We start from the raw sequence: 20979 nt of genomic DNA on the forward strand, positions 1-20979 counted from the left end.
CAGTATTACATTTGAATGTTCCATAATGCTATCTTCAACTGGAGATATTATTTCACTTGTTTCCATTTCTGACCTTTCTTAACCTGTAAAGAAGGATTTTATAAAGCTTAACAGTAGCTAACTTTTCTTAGGTAAAGAAGGATTTTATAAAGCTTAACAGTAGCTAACTTTTCTTAGGTAAAGAAGGATTTTATAAAGCTTAACAGTAGCTAACTTTTCTTATGTAAAGAAGGATTTTATAAAACTTAGCAGTAGCTAACTTTTCTTGCCTAATTTAGCTATTTACATGTATTTTAGCTTCTGAATGATAGAAATATCTAGCAAAAGGATTTGTGTCATTTTATATTCACTACTATGCATTTGGTGTGAGTTAAGGATTGTAAAGGAAAGAGTTATGGGCCCCATCAGGCTAAGAAAAACAACTCGGGACCTTCCGGGGTGGTTATCTGCCTCTCCCAACCCCCATGACTCCTTGCACCAGAAATGCTTGTTGTGAAAATGATCATTACCTGCTTCTTGCATGAAGCAGCACCTGTGACCCATGCTCGACCCCCACCCCCCTCCTCCTCCCCCTTAAAAAGCTTCCCCAAACCCAGGCTAGGGGCTCTCTGTTCCTGCATGTTCAGTGAGCCCCACGCATGTGTGGTAAATAAACCCCTTGCGTGTTGCATGAGAGAATGTCTCTTGGAGTCCTCCTTTGCATGGCAAAACTCTCGAATTCTTACAAACCATAAACTTAAAATAAATGTATTACAGAGAAACAACCAGAAAAACTACCTTTATAACAATTTTTTTAGGCCTATAAAGTATTTTTTTCTGGTGTACAAACCATTTTCACTTACATTCTTCTTTGGTCTTCAGAACCCTAGAGGGGTAGGTGCAGAATTCCCTGCCCAGAAGGCGGTAGTGAAAGTCAACAATGTTTACTAATTTGCTTGTAAGTATTGGCAACAGAACTAGAACTCAGATCTTCTGACTCCTAGCCTAGTCCATTGTTCTTTTCACTTTGCCATGTGTAGGTTTTGGTAAATCTGTTCTAGTTTGCTAGCTGCCACAATGCAATGTACCAGAAACAGAATGGCTTCTAAAAAGGAGAATTTAATGAGTTGCTAGTTTACAGTTCTAAGGCCAAGAGAATGTCCCAATTAAAGCAAGTGTATAAAAATGTCCAACCTAAGGCATCCAGAAAAAGATACCTTGGTTCAAGAAGGCCGATGAAGTTCAGGGTTTCTCTCTCAAGTGAGAAGTCGCATGGTGAACACAGTCAGGGCTTCTCTCTCAGCTGGAAGGGCACATGGCGAACATGGCGTCATCTGCTAGCTTTCTCTCCTGGCTTCCCTTCATAAGCTCCCAGGGAGGCATTTTCCTTCTTCATCTCCAAAGGTTGCTGGCTATGGACTCTCTGCTTCTTGTGGCTATACCGTTCTGCTCTCTCCAAATCTCTCATTTTCTCCAAAATGTTTCCTCTTTTATAAGAGTCCCATAAACTAATCAAGACCCACCCAACATCTCCACCCAATCCATCTTAACAACCACTCTTGACTGAGTCATGTCTCCAGGGAGATGATGCAATTACAGTTTCAAATATATAGTACTGAATAGGGATTAGAAGAAACGGCTGCCCTTACAAAATGGGATTAAGATTAAACATGGCTTCTCTAGGGTACAAACATCCTTTCAAACCAGCGTAGAATCTATGCTGACTTTCTAATCCTCTGAGTCCTGCTTAGATTGGCTATGAAAACACATGAGTGGAAATTAAATCAGATGGATCCAAAATGGCAGGGAGGGAAGAAATTGTGCATCACATCACTACACTATGGCGTCTCTGCTCAAAGGGGACGGTGGAAAGAAATTGTGCATCACATCACTACACTGTGGCGTCTCTGCTCAAAGGGGACGGTGGATGTGGAGGAAGAAAGAGGTCAGAACTAGTTTCCTCTGAAGTGTGCCGCTGCCTTCTGTGGGTAACAGGATTTTCATTCACAGCGCAACTCTAATGCCTCATCCTTGACGATCTAACCTTCCTACCACTCTTTTCATTAATCCTTCCCACAAACTAGAATCTATCTATCCCACATTTGATCTCCAATGGTTATTCATCAGCACCATTTTCATAGATATATCACTTAGTGACACAAGGACCAATGAATGATCAGCCAGGAAAATCCTTGAGAAGATATTATTTAGAGTATAGACTATTGGATTTTAAGTATTAAGCTACTTTTGTTTTTACCCAATAGAGATTATTTTTCAGTGCTGATACAAAAAGAAAATTATTCTTTATGCTGCATTTCAACATGATGGAGGAGAGAATAAAATGTCTTCTCATGGCAACAACTTAGAAAGAAGAGAGCGGAATCTGGGGAATCTGCCCAAAGAGCAGAGGGTACTCAGAGCAGAGACCACCAGCCAGCCAAGGAACTTGCACATAGACAGTTCATATGTCACACTGAAAACATGTCACAGGATGTAGTGGAGTCAAAGCATCACAGCAATGCAATAGGTAATGACTAGAGTTTATATCAGTCATTTTCTAAAGAGAATTTAACAAGATCTCTGCTAGAAGTAAATGGCATTCAAGCAGACAGGTGTGGAAGAAGAACAGTGGAGTGCACACAAAAGAATCAGCCCAGCTCCACATCAAAAGAAGAGAAAAATAGGTACCAGTCAGAAACAGAAACGATTATCTTAAACTCATTAGGTGAAAAGCTTTCTCCCATACTTGCAGAAATGGAAATTAGCATCCAATGATGCTTATATATATTTTGTGGTGATTTTTAAAATATATCATATAGTAATTATGCACGTGTTTGCAAATGGTGAGAATTCAGGAATAACACCTATTGCTTTAATTTAGTATTGTGTGGTGATGGTTAGATTCATGTGTCACCTTGGCCAGGTGATGGTGTCTAATTGTTCACTCAAGCAAGCACTGGTCTGATTTTTACTGTGAAGACATTTCATGGACTTAAATAATTGGTAGGTTGATTGTTTTCATGCCGGTTGCATCTGCAATCAGTTAAGGATCTTGCCTTGGGCAATGAGAGATGGCTCATTCAATCAGTTGAAGGCTTTAAAAAAAGAAGCAGTGGGCAGTGTCCGCAGTGGCTCAGCAGGCAGAGTTCTTGCCTGCCATGCCGGAGACCTATGCCAAAAAAAAAAAAAAAAAAAAAGTGGAAAAAAAAGAAAGAAGAAGTGATGATTTTAGCAGTCGAAAGGGGGAATTTCCATCTCTACTTCAGCCAGCCATCTTCTCCTCGGGAATTCATCAAAAAGCTTCACCAGAGTTCCCAGCTTGCAGCCTGCCTTATGGGATTTGGACTTCTGCATGCCCACATTTAGCCTGAGACAATTTTTATAAAAAATCTCGTGATATTTACAGATATTTCCTGTGGGTTCTATTTTCCTGTAGAATCCTAACGCATGTGTGCACAGATTGTGCACTGCCCATCTGTAGGAGAGCCATTCACATAGACTATTTTAGACAAAGAATAGCTGTGTATGGTGCCCATCTGATTAGCTGCATTCCAGCTGCCTCTGTGAATAGGACACCTCTTGATCCTCTGCTCACAGTTACCTTCACGCACGTGTACTTTCAGCTCAGTTGTCCTCTCGGAAAGACTCTAATCATTCAAGTTAATGTCCTCTCCCACCTCAGCCCATCTCCACTTTCTTACCCAATAATAGTTTTCAAAGTACTTTCCACTACCTGAAATTATCCTGCTCATTTATTTATGATTATTGTGTTTTTCCTGCTCCATGAGAGAATAAACCTTCTCTGTGAATATGCCACAGCTAAAGAAAAGTGCCTGGCACAAAATAGGTTCTCAGTAAATACTGGTTGGGTATAATAAATTAAAATAAAAGCAAATAACGTTTTGAAGATTAGATGAGAAAATGAACGTAAACTACCTGGCACAAAGATTCTGGAACTTACAAGGCTATTTATAATTTTTGCCATGGTTGAACATTGTGATTGCTCCTTTATGTACAAGGTTGACTCTTGTGCCTTCTTTTGCTTCATCACACTTGACCTGGAGGGGAAAAAGCCAACTCTGCACATACTCCCTGCTATATCAGTACTGCTGAATGTGGGAAAATACATACACACACACACACACTTACACCAATCTTCTGCGTGGTCTCTCTTTAAATTCATGACTGCTAAACTTTCATGAACCCTGAGGGATGCCCAGCAATCTAAAAACATTTCCCTGTTCATTTCCTCTCTCTTCTCCTCTTCCTAAGTGAATTTTTGGTTTTCTTCTCTCTTCTGAAACCGTCTTTTCTCCACTTCTGTTTCTCTTGATGACCTTATTCCACTGAGAGAGGAAAAAAAAAAACAAACAAAATCTCCTACTAATCCATCCACTCACCTCTCCATTTGGGCCAGAACTTGCTCCATAGTTGTGAAACCATGCCGTCACTGAGGGTCCCACCCAGAAAGACCTGCATGTGTGCTTTAATGCTCTGTGGTCCTCATTTTACAGTAGCTTTATCTTTGAATTTGTGCCCTGTAAGTGAAGTCCAGCAGAGCAATGGACCATGTCCCGGGGGCTTGAACTTTGGCTTGTGGTTTCTGCCTCCCACAGCTTTCCTACCTGTCTCAACAGGTTCTCTATCACTCATCCCTACATACACATACACACACACACACACACACACACACACACCCCTCCACCTCCACCTGGGGCTATGAGTTGTGTTGGGTTTGTCCTGTTCCAGGCTGCTCTCTTCCCCAGGCAGGGGACCTGGGTGTCAGTGCGGGGTTGGTTAGGGTTGGTCTCATGCTCTATGGCATCTTGGGAGCTGGCAGCACCACAGCTCATCTGGCAGGCAATTAGGCAGGGAAACCTCTAGCTCACCCCCTGATCCAAGAACTGACCACATCCCTGAGAGAAGGTCAGAAGTCTTGAGGGTCTCCCATCCACCATGGTTTGGGGTGGCAACCCCATGGGAACCCGAGACTGACTTCTGTGTTCCTGGCATAGGCTCTAGATTTTCAGCTTATACTTGGACCACAAATTATGCAGTCAGTCCTGATCTGGTTCATATATGATTTGCTTTCCCTTCTGTTCCTATAGATGAGTTTCTGTCTAAGACCAACCCCCCACTTATGCATTGCAGCCCATTTTCTCTCATCTACTCAAGGAAATTTTCTCAATAATTCTTCCCTCTTTCTCCTGCATGACTTCCCCGTCTCTATTAAAAATATCAATCATCATGGCAACTTGTTATAATTTCTCTCAATTAAAAAACTTATCTTTTGATTCTATATGCCCTTTCAGTCATGCCATCTCTCATCCACTCTCCTTCAGATCAAAGATTCTCCATTGAATAGTTTTTACTGTCTCCAATTCCTCTCTTAGTCTAGAATTAACTGCCTGGCACAGGGGTTTATTTAAGTTGTTCTGCTGACCTCCAAAGTATTAGAAGGGTCTTATACCAACGCTGCTTCAGCCCAGTGCTGCTGGCCATCTTTTTGTTTTAACACACCTGCTAACTTTTTGTACTTGCTGCCTCAGGGCAGTCAGAGGTGGCCAGTGGGAATGAAGGGTGAGCCATTACACTGAATCTCCTACAAGTGTCAACTGCACAGGGAGCGCTTTGATGAGGGTGTGATAAATATAATTCTTAGCCATGCTTGCAGCATATTCCATCTACATATCTTATAATAGGATTTGACAATTTTTCTGCAGTGGTCTAGTATGTCAAATTTCATTTTCTTTATTTCCTGAGGCAATGGATAAAATAAGTCAGTTTTCCTATGTGTGTAATGAATAGCATTCTATCTTGTTTGTTATTTAGCGGGTATTTCAGTGTTATGCAAAAAGGATAGACTTTTAAAATTAATTGACCTTTGTCCACTAAGACAAACTCAGTGGTAAATTCTCCTGCCAGTATAACTAATAATTGTACTTTTGCCTTCAAAGGTAATGTTGCTCTCCTATAATTTTCAGCAGGTTCAAAAACCCAGAACTGTAATTAATTTTGGACTTAAGACATTTATGAGTATTTTATAATGAGACATTTATTCTGAGGGGCCACATTTCCCAAGTTTTCAGGTCTCAGAGTTTATGTTTACCATTTCTTTTTGTCTTGGGAAACATAGGCAATGAAAGTACATAAAAATCAGACAAGCCATGCTAAAAAGTACAATGAACATATGGAAAACTACAAGAGAACTGAAAGAAGATGGGGCAATAGGTTAAAAAGAGATTCAATGACATAAAATCCATTGGACAAATAAGCTTATGGCCTCAGAAGGCAAATATTTGATAACAACCAGTTATCAAATCTAACTTTAGAGGGAGAATTCCTGCTCTTTTCTTTACTTCTCTTCTCTCTGCATCTGAAGCCTTTTCTTCTCTCATCATGTTGGTGTTTCCTTTTAATTTGACAACTTAATATCTTATTCTCAACATTCTATAACATTTTGATAATTTTATTATATTCTTCTATTGTATTTTTATAATTTGATTGTCTGGCTTTCTGTGCTTGCCTAAAATTTAATTGCTTAACTTGATCTCTTTTTTATTCTATTTGAAAATTTTATTTCCCCCTCTACGTATAACTCTTTGAACCTCAAATTAACAAACAAACAAAAAAACAAATGACTACTGTGACCCTGGTATATTGATAAAAATGTATCAAATATTCTTAGCTTAGCATGCAGCAATCCCATCTATATGCCCTATAATAAGACCTGGCATTTTTTCTGAAGTAGTCTAGTATGTCAAATCTTGTTTTCTTTATTTATTGAAGGAAAGGTTGAATGGGATGGAAGCTTTCTCTTAACAATTGCTTTCTAAATAAAGTGTAGAAATTTTTTTTGGTGTTGACTCTTGTAAAATGTAAATATCCATGACAGTTGTATCTTCTGTTACTTATATTTACAAACTAATTTAAAATAGCAGTGTTCTTTTTAATTACTTAAGTAATGCTAGAAAATGAAAGACTAGTACATGAGTATATACAAATTGTACCAAATATTTTGTCACTGTTTGCCTTTGGGCATATATCCATCTAGTTATTGCTGTTTTGCTTTGCATTTATGTGTACAGAGTTTTTTTTCATTATTAATTCAAAATATCAGGCTATATTCTTTTTGTGACACTGTTCATGTAGTAATATCACAGAATATTTTATTGTCATTTCAATATCCTTTAATTGTCTGCATAATATTCTACTATATTGATGTATCAAACTTAACTTTAAAAATCCCTATTACTGGATATTTTGATAATTTCCACTTTTTTGTTATTATGTATAATTTTCCATTAATAGTCTATAGCTAATTGTGTGGACATTCATGATTGTTTCTTTACTAGAAAATTCCTTGAAACAAAATTCCTGGGTCAATAAGTAACAGATTTCATACTTTGGTATAGATAGATAGATAGATTGTAGATATAGATACATATATAGATAAATAAATCATCAAATCAAGCTCCTGGAAAACTATATGGATTTATAGTCCTTGGAGAAGTACTTGAGGGTCATCAGACAATATTTTAAATTTTAACCAAGAGACTGGGAGGGTCATACATTGGAAAGACATCATCACATGGAAGAAAAGAAAACTGAGCAGGTGGAAGAGGGAGGTGGAAGTGGGGGTAGAAAGTGAGTATTAGGCTGGTCTAGTTTGCTAGCTGCTGGAATGCAATATGCTGGAAACAGAACTGGGGAATTTATTAAGTTGGTAGTTTACAGTTCCAAGGCCGAGAAAATGTTCCAATTAAAGCAAGTCTATAAAAATGTCCAAATTAAGGCACCAACAAGAAGTTACCATCACTCAAGAAAGGCCGATGGAGTTCAGGGTTTCTCTCTCAACTGGAAAGGCAAATGGCAAACATGGTGACTTCTGCTGGCTTTTCTCCAGGCTTCTTTTTTCATGAAGAGCCTCCAGAGGCATATTCCTTCTTCATCTCTAAAGGTTTCTGGCTGCGTGGGCTCTCATGGTTCTAGCGGCTCTGAATCTTTCCCCAAAATGTTTCCTCTTTTAAAGGACTCCATTAAACCAACCAAGACTCACCTGTAGTGGGTGCAGCACATCTCCCTCTAATCCAAGGTTAATACCTTGGACATGTCACATCTCTGTGGAGATAATCTAATCAAGTTCCCAACCTGCAGTGCTGGATAGGGATTAAAAGAAACAGCTGATTCCACAAGACTGGATCAGGATTAAAACATGGCTTTTCTAGGGTACATAATCCTTTCAAACGAGCACACAAGCCTTACATTCAGAGCTTGCATAATTGAGCTTCCAATTGGAGAGAATGCTGGCTATGCCATATGTGAGTTTAATGTGTTCTTGGATTCTTCTGAATCTTTTCTCCTGACATTCTTACTTTATGACATAAAAACAATCAAAATGTCGTTGTCAGGAAGCTAGAACATGAGCACTCACTCTTAAACTTCACGCTAATAAACTTAAACCTTAAGAGTCTACCATAGTTACTTTTTCCAATTTATTCTATCAGTAATGAACCTATTTAGGTAAAATTATGGTTTAGAGTCCATGTAACATTTGGCCAAAAATGAAACACTGTTGAAATTCAGTGAAGATTCTGCTGTAACATAATGCTTTCCTTAGAGTAGAGGAAATTGGACAATTATCATTTTGGGATGATTTACATATAAGAACACCGGAGAGCTGTTATCTGCTAGCATTGCAATAATATGACTGTCACAAGACCAAAATACCTCTTTCTTCTACCTGAAATTTTCTTTTTTCTTTTTTTCATTTTTTCAGCCTGAAATCCTACAATAAAGGAAGATTTAAAAACTATAGACCTAAAAAACAAACAAATAAACAAACAAAAAACTATAGACCTGAGAAGAGAATTCAGTAATCAGGTTTGTTTTTGAAAAAATAAATACACATGAGCACAAAAGCACACTCACACAAGGAAACAAAGCTAAAAACAAAAAGTTCTAACTTGTTAGCAAACAAGGACATGCAAATGAAAACGTGATACCATCTTATAACCATCAAATTGGCAAAAATAAAAAGTCTGACAATAAATTTGCTTTCAAGGAAGTGGTAGAAAATAAATTCTTTTACACTGGTTGATCGTGGAAAGCAGTCAAGTCTTTCTTGAAAGCAATGTGGCAGCTTTTCTAAAGTTGAAAAATGGTGTACCCTTGAAAAATCCCTGCACTTGTGCACCAGGAGATTTATCAGAGAAAATGTTCACAGCAGCCCTGTTCATCACAGCAAATAACCAAAACTAATGCAGTGTGAACAACCTAAGTGTCCATTCACAATAATAATTGTTTTAGGAAAGTATCATTACTGGATATGAAAATTAGTGGCAAAAAAAAAACAGGGGAGACTCAGAGGGTGCCCCCATAAGTCACTCACCAACTGCAGTTGGAAACAGAAGTTTATAGAAGAGAAATCTGGTAGACCCCATCATAGTTAAGTGGCCGGAAATGGGATAAACTGACACTCTCATGCTTCCTGATATAAAGCATTAAGATACCGCATCACTTCTGTGACATACCTGCCCCAAACAGTGTAACATGATTCTAATCAAGAGGTGTCTCCATCTAAAACCAAACTGCAGGCCATTGACCTATACTTAACAAAATGTCAAGATCAAAAACAAACAAGCAAAAAAAAAAAAAAAACCTGAGAAACTGTAATAGAGTAAAGGTGACTAAAGCAACATCTAAATGCAATGTAATCCTTGAATCCTATATCAGAAAAAATATATAGCAGGTCAATTGGAAAAATCTGTATAAAGTTTATGGATTGAATAATTTAACTGTATCAATGTTCTTTATTGATTTTGATCATTATTGCAGTTATGTTGGAGAATGTCACTGTTTTTAAGAAATGTATCTGAGGTATTTTGAGGTAAAAGAGCGTCATGCCTGCAATTTATTCTCAAAAGTTTCAGAAAAAATATTTTGCAGTGTTAAAAAAAAGAGAGAGAGAATGGCTGGGCCATGGTGGCTCAGCAGGCAGAGTTATCGCCTGTCATCACAGAGACTCCCCCCCAAAAGAGAGTGTGATGGAAAAACAGTAATAATAGAAGCAATGTACAATGCTGAGAAATGTTTCTGTCTTTTAATTAATACATTTGTTTGGTCTTCCTAATTTTTGGTAACTGTGGGGTGCAGAAGTGTATAAAATTTTTGGTTCCAATCTTGATCTGGAAATTGCAGAGAAGAGATAAACGGAAGAATTATTAATACCTCAGTTGGAGACCTCATTGCAAGGCAAACACCACACATACCTGGACACGATATCGCAATGAGGCACAGGGCAGAGAAGAACATTTGTCTTTGGGTTATTTGTGAACGTGTTTGGAAAGCTTATGTGAGCTCTTGTTTTCTTTAGACATGTCTACAAGGAGATTGCAACACTATCGTTCCATTTGCAACTTCTATAAGTTGTCAAGTTATGCCTTTTCACATTAACCTGAGTATCTTGAGTTACTCAATTTTGCCAAAAAATAGATACCTCATGTAACCTAATAGTTACTTGGTACTGTGCTCTTCTGAGAAGAATTAACTTAGGTTGCAATTACATATCGTGCTTTTAGGAAATACTTATGATACCTTCTTCAAGACCTGAAATTATTCATTTTTTCCAAGGACAACTTGACCGGTAAATAAAAAGTGGCCAGCTATAATAAATCTTCCAGATGATGGCTTTGCTTTATTATAGTACAGGACATATCACTTCCTTCAAACCAGGTCGCTAGGGTGATAAGTGACCTCCTTATTTAAAAACCTCCTTTAAACTGTTAAGCCAAAGAAGAGAACTAAAGCCAGCAGGACTGTTTTTAAGAGAAAGAGTGAATTCACAAGACCAATTCAAGATGAAAGGTGTAAGAAAACTGTAATAGAGTAATAGCTGATGCTCCCTTTTTTCAAACAGACAAAAATCATTCACAGTGAACCAGAAAACTTGTGGTAAGCAAATGATTTATTTATGTCCTGTTGAACTTTTGAACTAGATGCTTTACTTTCAGTCATTAAATATATAATTGAAATGTTAGACATGTTACTCATTTGTGAGTATGCACTTTCAAAACCCTATTGGTAACTCATTTGCCTCAAAAGAAAAACAAATAAGGTAATGCAATAACGGAGATTTAATGTTTATTTTATGAAATGCCAAAAAATTCATTTCTAGGAAAACCACCTGAGAACAATTCGTTAATATAGGAACTGAGAAATGTATTTTTGTTCTTCTATGGACAGTACAAATTCTCCAAGTCAAATCTTTTTAAAAGCAATGGAACTCAATATATCTGTACCTTACATGTTTCTTATGAACAGAACCATCTATTAGAGTCGTTATGTTAATTCTATTGTTGTAAATGAGAGTCCAAACCCAAATGCAGATTTTCAACTAAAGATTCCCACATGACCATCAACTGAAGTTAAATTGGAGAGTGAAGTTCATGCTTCTAGAGAAACACAACATTAAAAGTATTTTAAAAAACAGTAAATAGTTTATTGGTTTTCAATAAGAAGTGTCATTGAAGTGCCCTCTTCTGGCATCTCTGTCCTCTGCAAGGAACAGCCCTTACGCTTTGACAGTGTCATGCTTTCTTAGCCCTCATGGATATCACTGTCTCTTTAAAGCTGACTGGCCTCCTTGGTCTTGCATTGATGATTGCAGCAGCAAACTATGAGCCATAACCAATGCTACAGGAAGGGGGCTAATAAGTGTATTCTACTACAAGAGAAGAACAGAGCCTCTGGAATTAGCCAAAAGTCCTAAAATGTGGAAACGACTGTTCTCATGAATTGCAGTCATCATAGACTATCAGTAAAAAAAGACGACTAAAGAAGAGAATCCAAAGAAAGCCAGAATAGAGAGAGCTGTTTCCTATAGCTACATATCACTATTTACTTTTAAATACAAGAAACACCAGAATAGTGTTGTCTTTTATTTTTATTAAATTCTAAACTGTGTATAAGCTTGAAACCCAAAGGACATGGGCTCTGCCCGGAGAGATATTCAAAGAGATACAGTCCAGCAAATCCAAAGGTAATTAGAAGGAAATAGCATTTAGTTGAGCTCATTCAAGAAGGTTAAAGGCAATCAATTTCTAACCAACAACATTTTTCCTCAAAACTCATTTGTTTCTTCCCTGCACACACATACAGACATAGACATACACTCTCACATGGTGGTACTTGGGAACTCGTAGGTGTTAGCTACTCAGCACCCTCACCCCTACCAAACATACATCTAAACCCACGTGTATGATGTTCCATCTCTCCTTCTCCTCCCCTGTCTATGTCAGCCCTTTGTTGTGTAGGACAACTTAGTCTGTCTGGCTTGCTTCTTAACCATCTCTTAGGGAGAGGGAATGCACAACATGAGTTAATAGAGACACTCTTCAGAGGAGCAGGGAGGTGGAGGAGGTCTGCAAATTAAATTGGCATTTATCAATTATCCTCAGTCATCTAAAAGGAATTATTATTTAAGCTTTATAAATACAGCAAAATACTTCAGTAACCTGTCCTGCTATAAGGTTGAATATTCTGTGGCTGTCACCTGGCCCCCAGCATTTATCCAGCTTCCATTCTGAAATGGGAATACGCTAATGTCCTTTTGGGTGTGGGGGGGGTTATTTGGAAGTGACTGCTTAGTGAGTATTTGAGACAGAACTTTCTCTGTCCAAGGTAAGGCCATTTGTGCATATTCTATGTCTTCATGTTTATCTATTTATGCAGTCTAACTGATAAATTTTTCTTTACTTACTATTTCATAACAGGACACACATTTTATCATATTGAATACTGTGGACCTCATTTATATTGTTGTGATAGGGTTTACCTTATACTGGTTATGTAAAAATAATTATTTGCTATAAAACAATTATTATTATAAAATAATAATTATAAACTAATTATTTGTTGTAATTATAAAATAATTATTAGCCATTATTATAAAATAATTATTTGTTATAGAATACATATCTGTTATAAAGAATTCAAATAATACAGAAAAGCACCTCAAATCTTTTTCACCTATATGCAATCAACATGAATATTAGTTGAACACCATTGCGTACCTCTTCTATTTGTTCCATATAACTTTATATTTCATTCATCGTAAAAATATTTTTTAAAAGAGCAACCTCATATATTAAAAATAGGTATCTAGACTAGACATATCCTAGTGCATCTTTCCTAGCCCACAAGGTAAGAAACTTCCATCGCAGATTATCATTCTTAAGGGGAGTTGCTCCTTATCTGTGAGTGTCAAATAAAACTAGAATGATGGGACCTAAATTTATAGCCTGGCACCCTGCTCATCATGATAAATCTTTTTTTTTTTTTTTTTTGCTTATGGCGGGGTCACATTTTATGTTTTTCCCATGTGAATATTCCATTACTGCAGCACCGTTTATTGAATTTTTTTGTTGTTGTTCTTTGTTTTTTTTTATATTTTATTTTAGAACTTCTTTAATAGTGTTCCATCATAAACTGTTCTTTCTTATTTATGAATAACTTTTTCTATGATTCAGTGGGATTGTGTAAAGTCATTTAACCTAGTCAACAATGAATGGTGTCTGTGAATTAAAAATGCACAAACTCTTGTAATCCACAAGAGTTCCATGGGTGCCTGCAGTCTGTATTTAATACTCATCACCATGTAGTTGCTGGTTTCTTTTGTTTGTTTGCTTTGGAAAGTGCATGGCTGGGAATCAAACCCAGGTCTCCCCCATGGCAGGCGAGAATTCTACTTGATAAATTATTTATTGATTGATTTTTTTTGGCATGGGCAGGCTCCGGGAATCGAACCTGGGTCTCTGGCATGGCATTGATGAATCTTTTATGTTGTCATTTTTAAACGTGTAAAATAAGGAATCCCCTCAGATATTAAGATAGGTATTAGGCCCCAACTTACTAGAAATCAAGATTCACATGCCCAGGAACCAGCAAATCAGCTGAATATCATTCCTTACGAAATGGAGCTTAGTTTGCTTCTTTGGCTTGGAAGTTACACTTGCTCCAATGAGCACACCATTGGGGTAGTCTTAAAGATTATTCACTGTCTGCCTGTAATACTCAGGGAATCTAGTTACTCCCTGGAGAGGCAGAAGTGGATAAGGCAGCTAGTTTATTTAGGCCAAAGAAATGCCAGATTAAAAAACAAAACAAAACAAAACAACATTTGGGTGGAATGAAGGGAGAACAGTGACTTTGATCTCAGACAACTCAGTTTCAAATGCTACTAGCCAGCTGTTGACATGCATAAATAATTCAGTTTTATCAGCCTCAGTTTTCTCATCTCTAAAAGGTATTTAACACCACATTAAGTTTTTTCGACAATTAATTAGAGCAACAATTTTTAAAATGCTTAGTTCATCTTAATTTCCCCCATTATTCATATTTCTGATTAATCTCATTATACTGGTAAGAAAATCATATGACATATTACCAAGGAGTAACTTAAATCAGATTACCAAGATGGGTAGATGGAATACAGAAAAACAAACTATTTCTCCCATCTTGCAGTCCATTTCTGTGCCTTCTGGGGCATTGAAGAGTTAATCCCTTTGTAACATGTGGGAAACAAATACCACATTCATTTTCACAGCATGAAAGACAAAGAAGTCTTTTGTGTTTCTCTCTGATACTGACTCTAGCTGTTTTGTGGGAAATAATTCAGTGTGTCTTAATGGGTAAAATTCATTCATGAGAGTTTATTCCTGTTCAGGAAATGAAGAACCTAGGTCATTAAATAAAAGGCATGGAAAGCACTGGAGTTCAGGCAATATTACCACCAACAGGTTGAAGATGCTAAAGAGCAGAAAATGCAGGGGCTTTCACATTACTGAATAATAGTTGTAGTTTTGTTATTTTTTGGTGAGAACATATGCTTAGTCAGTTTAGAACAGTTTTTTTCTTTTGGAGAAAAGTCCAGGTAGTATTTTTGAGATGGTAAGCACATGAGATTTTGTTTTCGTATCTGGACTTAAAAGCAAATAAAGTAAAATGCATTTCGAGAAGGTACGTTTATAAATGAGAAGGGCAGTGTGGAAATATTCAGCAATTCTGTTGTCCCATTGTGCTGGTTTGAAAGGACGTATGCTCCCTAGAAAAGCCACGTTTTAATCAAAATCCCATTTCATAAAGGTAGCATAATCCCTATTCAATACTGTATGTTTGAAACTGTGATCAGATCATCTCCCTGGATGATGTGATTTAGTCAAGAGTGGTTGTTAAACTGGATTAGGTGATGACATGTCTCCACCCATTTGGATGGGTCTTGATTGGTTTATTGGAGTCCTATAAAAGAGGAAGCATTTTGGAGAATAGGAGATGCGGAGAGAGCAGAGAATGCTGTAGGACCACGAAGCAGAGAGTCCACGAGCCAGCAACCTTTGGAGATGAAGAAGGAAAATGCCTCCTGAGGAGCTTCATGAAACAGGAAGCCAGGAGCTAAAGCTAGCAGATGATGCTGTGCTTGCCATGTGCCCTTCCAGATGAGAGAGAAACCCTGACTGTGTTCACCATGAGCCTTCTCACTTGAAAGAGAGAAAGGCCCTGAACTTCATTGGCCTTCTGGAACCAAGATATCTTTCCCTGGATGCCTTAGATTGGACATTTCTATAGACTTGCTTTAACTGGGGCATTTTTTTGGCCTTAGAACTATACACTAGCAACTTATTAAATTCCCCTTTTAAAAAGCCATTCCATTTCTGGTATATTGCATTCTGGCAGCTAGCAAACTAGAACACACGTATACACACCCCACTCATTAGAATAACCTGTTCAGTTCTGACCATTAGAAGTTTGGAAGTGCTGAGGCAATCTTAATAGTGGATGTGGTAAGGGTGCTAATTCTATCTTGGTAATAAAGTGGTAACTCTAGTTTTAGCACTTCGAAGCTAAGGTGCCCAATTAGCTCTCCACACTGTATCTCACTTAATCTTTACAGCTTTTAGCAACAACGATAATATAATAGTTGCCACCATTGATCACAGGTTTCACATGTGTCATAGAATGTGTTAGGTTCCTTATATACACAATCTCAATTAATTTTCATTAATTAATTTATATTAGAGCTAATAAATAAATTCAACGAAGTGGGGGGGGTACATGTTAACACCTCAAAATCAGTAGTGTTTCTGTACACTAGTAATGAACAATTTGAAGAAGAAATCAAGAAAAATTCCATTTACAGTGGTAACTAAAAGAATCAAATATCTAGGGCTAAATCTAACAAAGGATGTAAAACACTTGTACTCAAAAAACTACAAAAGATTGCTAAAAGAAATCAAAGACGATCTAAATAAATGGAAAGACATTCTGTGTCCATGGACTAGAAGACTAAATATTGTTAGAATGACAATTCTACCCAAAGCTATTTACAGATACAATACAATCACAATCAAACTTTTCATAGTCTACTTTCCAGAAATGGAAAAGACAATCCTCAAATTTATATGGAAGGTAAGGGCCCCAAATTTTCAAAACCATCTTTAAAAAGAAGAACAAACCTGGAAAACTCATATTTACCAACTTTAAAACTTATTATAGAGCTGCAATAATCAAAACAGCATGGTACTGGACCAAGGATGGATATATAGACCAATGGAATTGAATTGAGAGTTAAGAAATCAAGCTTCATGTTTATGGCCTACTGATTTGTGTCAAGTGTGCCTTATTCACTCAATTGAGAAAGAATGTTCTTGGCAACAAATGATACTGGGAAAACTAGATCTCTACATGCCAAAGAATGAGAGTGGACCCCTACTTCACACCATTTACAAAAGTCAATTCAAATGGCTCAAAGACCTAAATAAGAACCAAAGCTATAAAACTCCAAGAAGAAAATGCAGCTAAGCTTCTTCAGAAATGTGTGTCAGGCAATGGTTTCTCAGCCCTTATATCAAAAGGGCAACCAAAGAAAAAATAAACAAATGGGACAACATCAAAATTAAAAACTTTTCTGCATCAAAGGACTTCCTCATGAAATTACAAAGACCGCCTGTAGAATGGGAGAAAATATTTGGTAACCACATATTTTATAAGGGTTTGATGTCAGAATCTAGAAAGAAATACTACAATACAACAACAAAAAGGCAAACAACCCAATTTAAAAGTGGGCAAAATATGTGAATAGATATTTCTCCAAAGAAGATATGCAAATGACCAAAAAGCATGAAAAAATTGCTCCACATCATTGGCCATTAGGGAAATGCGAATCAAAACCACAATGAAATACTATTTCATCCCCACTTGAGTGGCTACTATTAAAAAGTGGAAGATAACAAGCATTGGAGAGGATGTGGAGAAATAGGGACTCTCATCCATTGTTAATAGAAATTAAAATAATGCAGCCATTGCAGAAGGTGGTTTGACAGTTTCTCAGAAAGTTCAATACTGAATTATCATATGATCTGGCAATCCCTCTTCTAGATATATAACCAAAAGATTTGAAAGCAGGGGTTTGAATGGTTGTTTCCACAATGATATCTATAATGGCATTACTCACAATTGCCAAAAGATGGAAATAACCCACGTATCCATCAACCAATGAATGGATAAACAAAATGTGGTATATGCATACGCTGAAATATTATTTAGCTGCCAAAAAGAATGAAATTCTGATACATGCTACAACATGGATGAAACTTGAAGACATCATGTCGAGTGAAATAAGCCAGACACAAAAGGACAAATACTGTATGATATGAAATAATTAAAATAAGGAAAATTTAAAAAAATATTTTTATTGTAAACCTTTACACACAAACATAGAAACATTCTATACATGGTATATAATCAATGGCTCACAATATTATCACATAATTGTATAAGCATCACCATGAGCATTTTTTTGAACATTTGCATCTAAAATTTAGCATTTGCAAAATAAGCAAATTCTTAAAGTAAGAATTTAGAATATAGGTTACCAGGGCATGAGGTATGTGGTAAGGAATGTGGAGTTAATGCTAACTGACACAGAAGTTTCATTTAGGGAGATGAAAAAATGTTAGTAATAGATAGTTATGATGGTAGCACATTGTGAAGATAACAGCACTGAATTTTATATTTGAATGTGCTTAAAAGGGAGAAATTTAGGTTGCATAAATGTTACTAGAATAAAACTTAAAAAAAACATTGTACTGTACAACACAAAGAGTAAAGCCTAATGTAAAATAGACTATACTTAATAGTACAATCATAATAATATTCTTTCAGCAATCCTAACAATGTAACCACACTTATGCAAAATATTAATAATTTGGGAATATATGTAAACTTTGTACTTTCTGCCTGATTTTCCTGCAGCCCTATAACATCTCTAATACAAACTATATTTATGTCAAAAAATGTATGAGAAATGAGCAGGAAGAAATAAAATCATCAATATTTGCGGATTACCTGATGGTATCTATAGAAAGTCCAAAGCAGTGACATGTAAATCATTAGAATTTATAAGGGAAATTAGTGTGTTTACTGGTTAGAAGGTCAATATTAAAATATATCTTTATATACCAGCAGAAGCAATAAAAATATAATGCTTATAATTTTACAATTAGTAAATTCAGTAATATCCAAAAGAACCAAATACTTAGGAATATATCAAAAAGAAGATGTAAAAACTGCTACATTGAAAATTACAAACCATTGCTGAGAGAAATTAGAGACACCTGAAGTAAATATTTATGAATTTGAAATTGTAATATTGTAATGAGATCACTTATACCAAAATGGAACCATAGATTTTATGCAACCCTATTCATCATTTATAATAACGTAACAAAATATCTTCTTATGATATTCTGGTGTGGAAACTGTAAGATTTTATATAGAAATGCCAAGAGATAAGACTAAGTAAAGTGAAGACAAAGGTGAAGAACTTAAAGCTTCAATATGGTATTGGTGTAATGATGGATAAATAGCTCGATGGAACGGAATGGACAGTCTAGAATCAGATGAACGCATATCTGTTCAATTTGATCATGGCAATGACAGTACTGTAGAACTGCGGGAAAGTATGGTTTTCAGATAAATAGTGCTAGGTCAATGAAATATTCAGATGGGGGAAAGATTCGTTTTCATGGATGTGTATATTTATGTGATGCACAATACATTAAAAACAATTCCAGGAGAATCTTAGATCTTCATGTAAAAGACAAATCAAGGAAGGACTTTAGGGCTTTATTTTATAGCTTTATCCTTCTGTAACAATTAGATTATAAACCAGGCAGCCAGAACCACAGGTCTGCTGTTAAGGGACTTTAAATGGTGACTTTTAAAACTACACTGAAATAATTTAAGATGTCCCTTTTGTTCATTGTCTGAGGGACCATTTTATGTCATGTTGGCATAAATCATTTTGTAAAGTAAAAGTGGGATGGTGTCTCAATGTTTTTGCCCATACAAAGTAAGCTATTTCTTTGCACTAGGTGGTTTGGCCACTGAAAGAGCATTGGATGGCAAGAGAAATAATCTGATTTCTTTAGACCACAAACCTGGCTTTTACCAAGTTCTTCACCTCTGTTGACTGATAACTAGTTGAGTTTAAAGTTCAGAGGCTTGGAATTAAGAAGTGATTTGAAGTAGGATGGGTAAACTTCAGCAACATGCACTCAGCTCAGCTTCTGTGTTTAAAATACATAATTTAAACCTTTCTCTAAAGACACAAAAGTAAAATTACATCCTTCGGGGCTGTACACAACATAGTAATGCCAGAGTATTGTGTAGTCAAAGTTAAAGAAAAGCCAAAACTGGAATGCGCAGAAAACAGGATTTGGTTAATTAGAGGACTCATCTATATTTTCGTCCTTGTTTACATTTTTAAAAAAACAAGATTCCTGAAGTAGATTGGTATATTCTGTTAAAGACTTGTAGTGATTTGCTCTGGTTACGCTGTTGCGTCACAAGGGATTTGCCCAGGGGCCACGACCTGCTGGAAGGTGAAGAGCCTTACAAAAGGAGAACAAACCAGCCAGTGGGATGTAAGGATAAGGCGGCAATCACAAGCAAAAGACCTTGGCTTCTTGTGTAGGTGGAAAATCACGGTTCCCAAAGTTAGTTACAGTGGGTCTTAGTCGTTTTTGTGACAATACATTCTTAATTGTTTTGTAAAGTAAAAGTGGGATGGTGTCTCAATGTTTTTGCCCATACAAAGTAAGCTATTTCTTTGCACTACGTGGTTTGGCCACTGAAAGAGCATTGGATGGCAAGAGAAATAATCTGATTTCTTTAGACCACAAACCTGGCTTTTACCAAGTTCTTAACCTCTGTTGACTGATAATTAGTTGAGTTTAAAGTTCAGAGGCTTGGAGTTAAGAAGTGATTTGAAGCAGGATGGGTAAACTTCAGCAACATGCACTCAGCTCAGCTCAGCTTCTGTGTTTAAAATACATAATTTAAATCTTTCTCTAAAGACACAAAAGTAAAGGATGTATTCAGACTGCTGTAACCCTTCATCTGATGTTGTAAGAATTCGAGAGTTTTGCCATACAAAGGAGGACTCCAAGAGACATTCTCTCATGCAACACGCAAGGGGTTTATTTACCACACATGCGTGGGGCTCACTGAACATGCAGGAACAGAGAGCCCCTAGCCTGGGTTTGGGGAAGCTTTTTAAGGGGGAGGAGGAAGGGGGTGGGGGTCGAGCATGGGTCACAGGTGCTGCTTCATGTAAGAAGCAGGTAATGATCATTTTCACAACAAGCATTTCTGGTGCAAGGAGTCATGGGGGTTGGGAGAGGCAGATAACCACCCTGGAAGGTCCCGAGTTGTTTTTCTTAGCCTGATGGGGCCCATAACTCTTTCCTTTACAATCCTTAACTCATACCAAATGCATAGTAGTGAATATAAAATGACACAAATCCTTTTGCTAGATATTTCTATCATTCAGAAGCTAAAATACATGTAAATAGCTAAATTAGGCAAGAAAAGTTAGCTACTGCTAAGTTTTATAAAATCCTTCTTTACATAAGAAAAGTTAGCTACTGTTAAGTTTTATAA

The sequence above is a fragment of the Tamandua tetradactyla genome, chromosome 22 (genome assembly GCF_023851605.1).
Source record: "Tamandua tetradactyla isolate mTamTet1 chromosome 22, mTamTet1.pri, whole genome shotgun sequence".
Classification (NCBI taxonomy): Eukaryota; Metazoa; Chordata; class Mammalia; order Pilosa; family Myrmecophagidae; genus Tamandua; species Tamandua tetradactyla.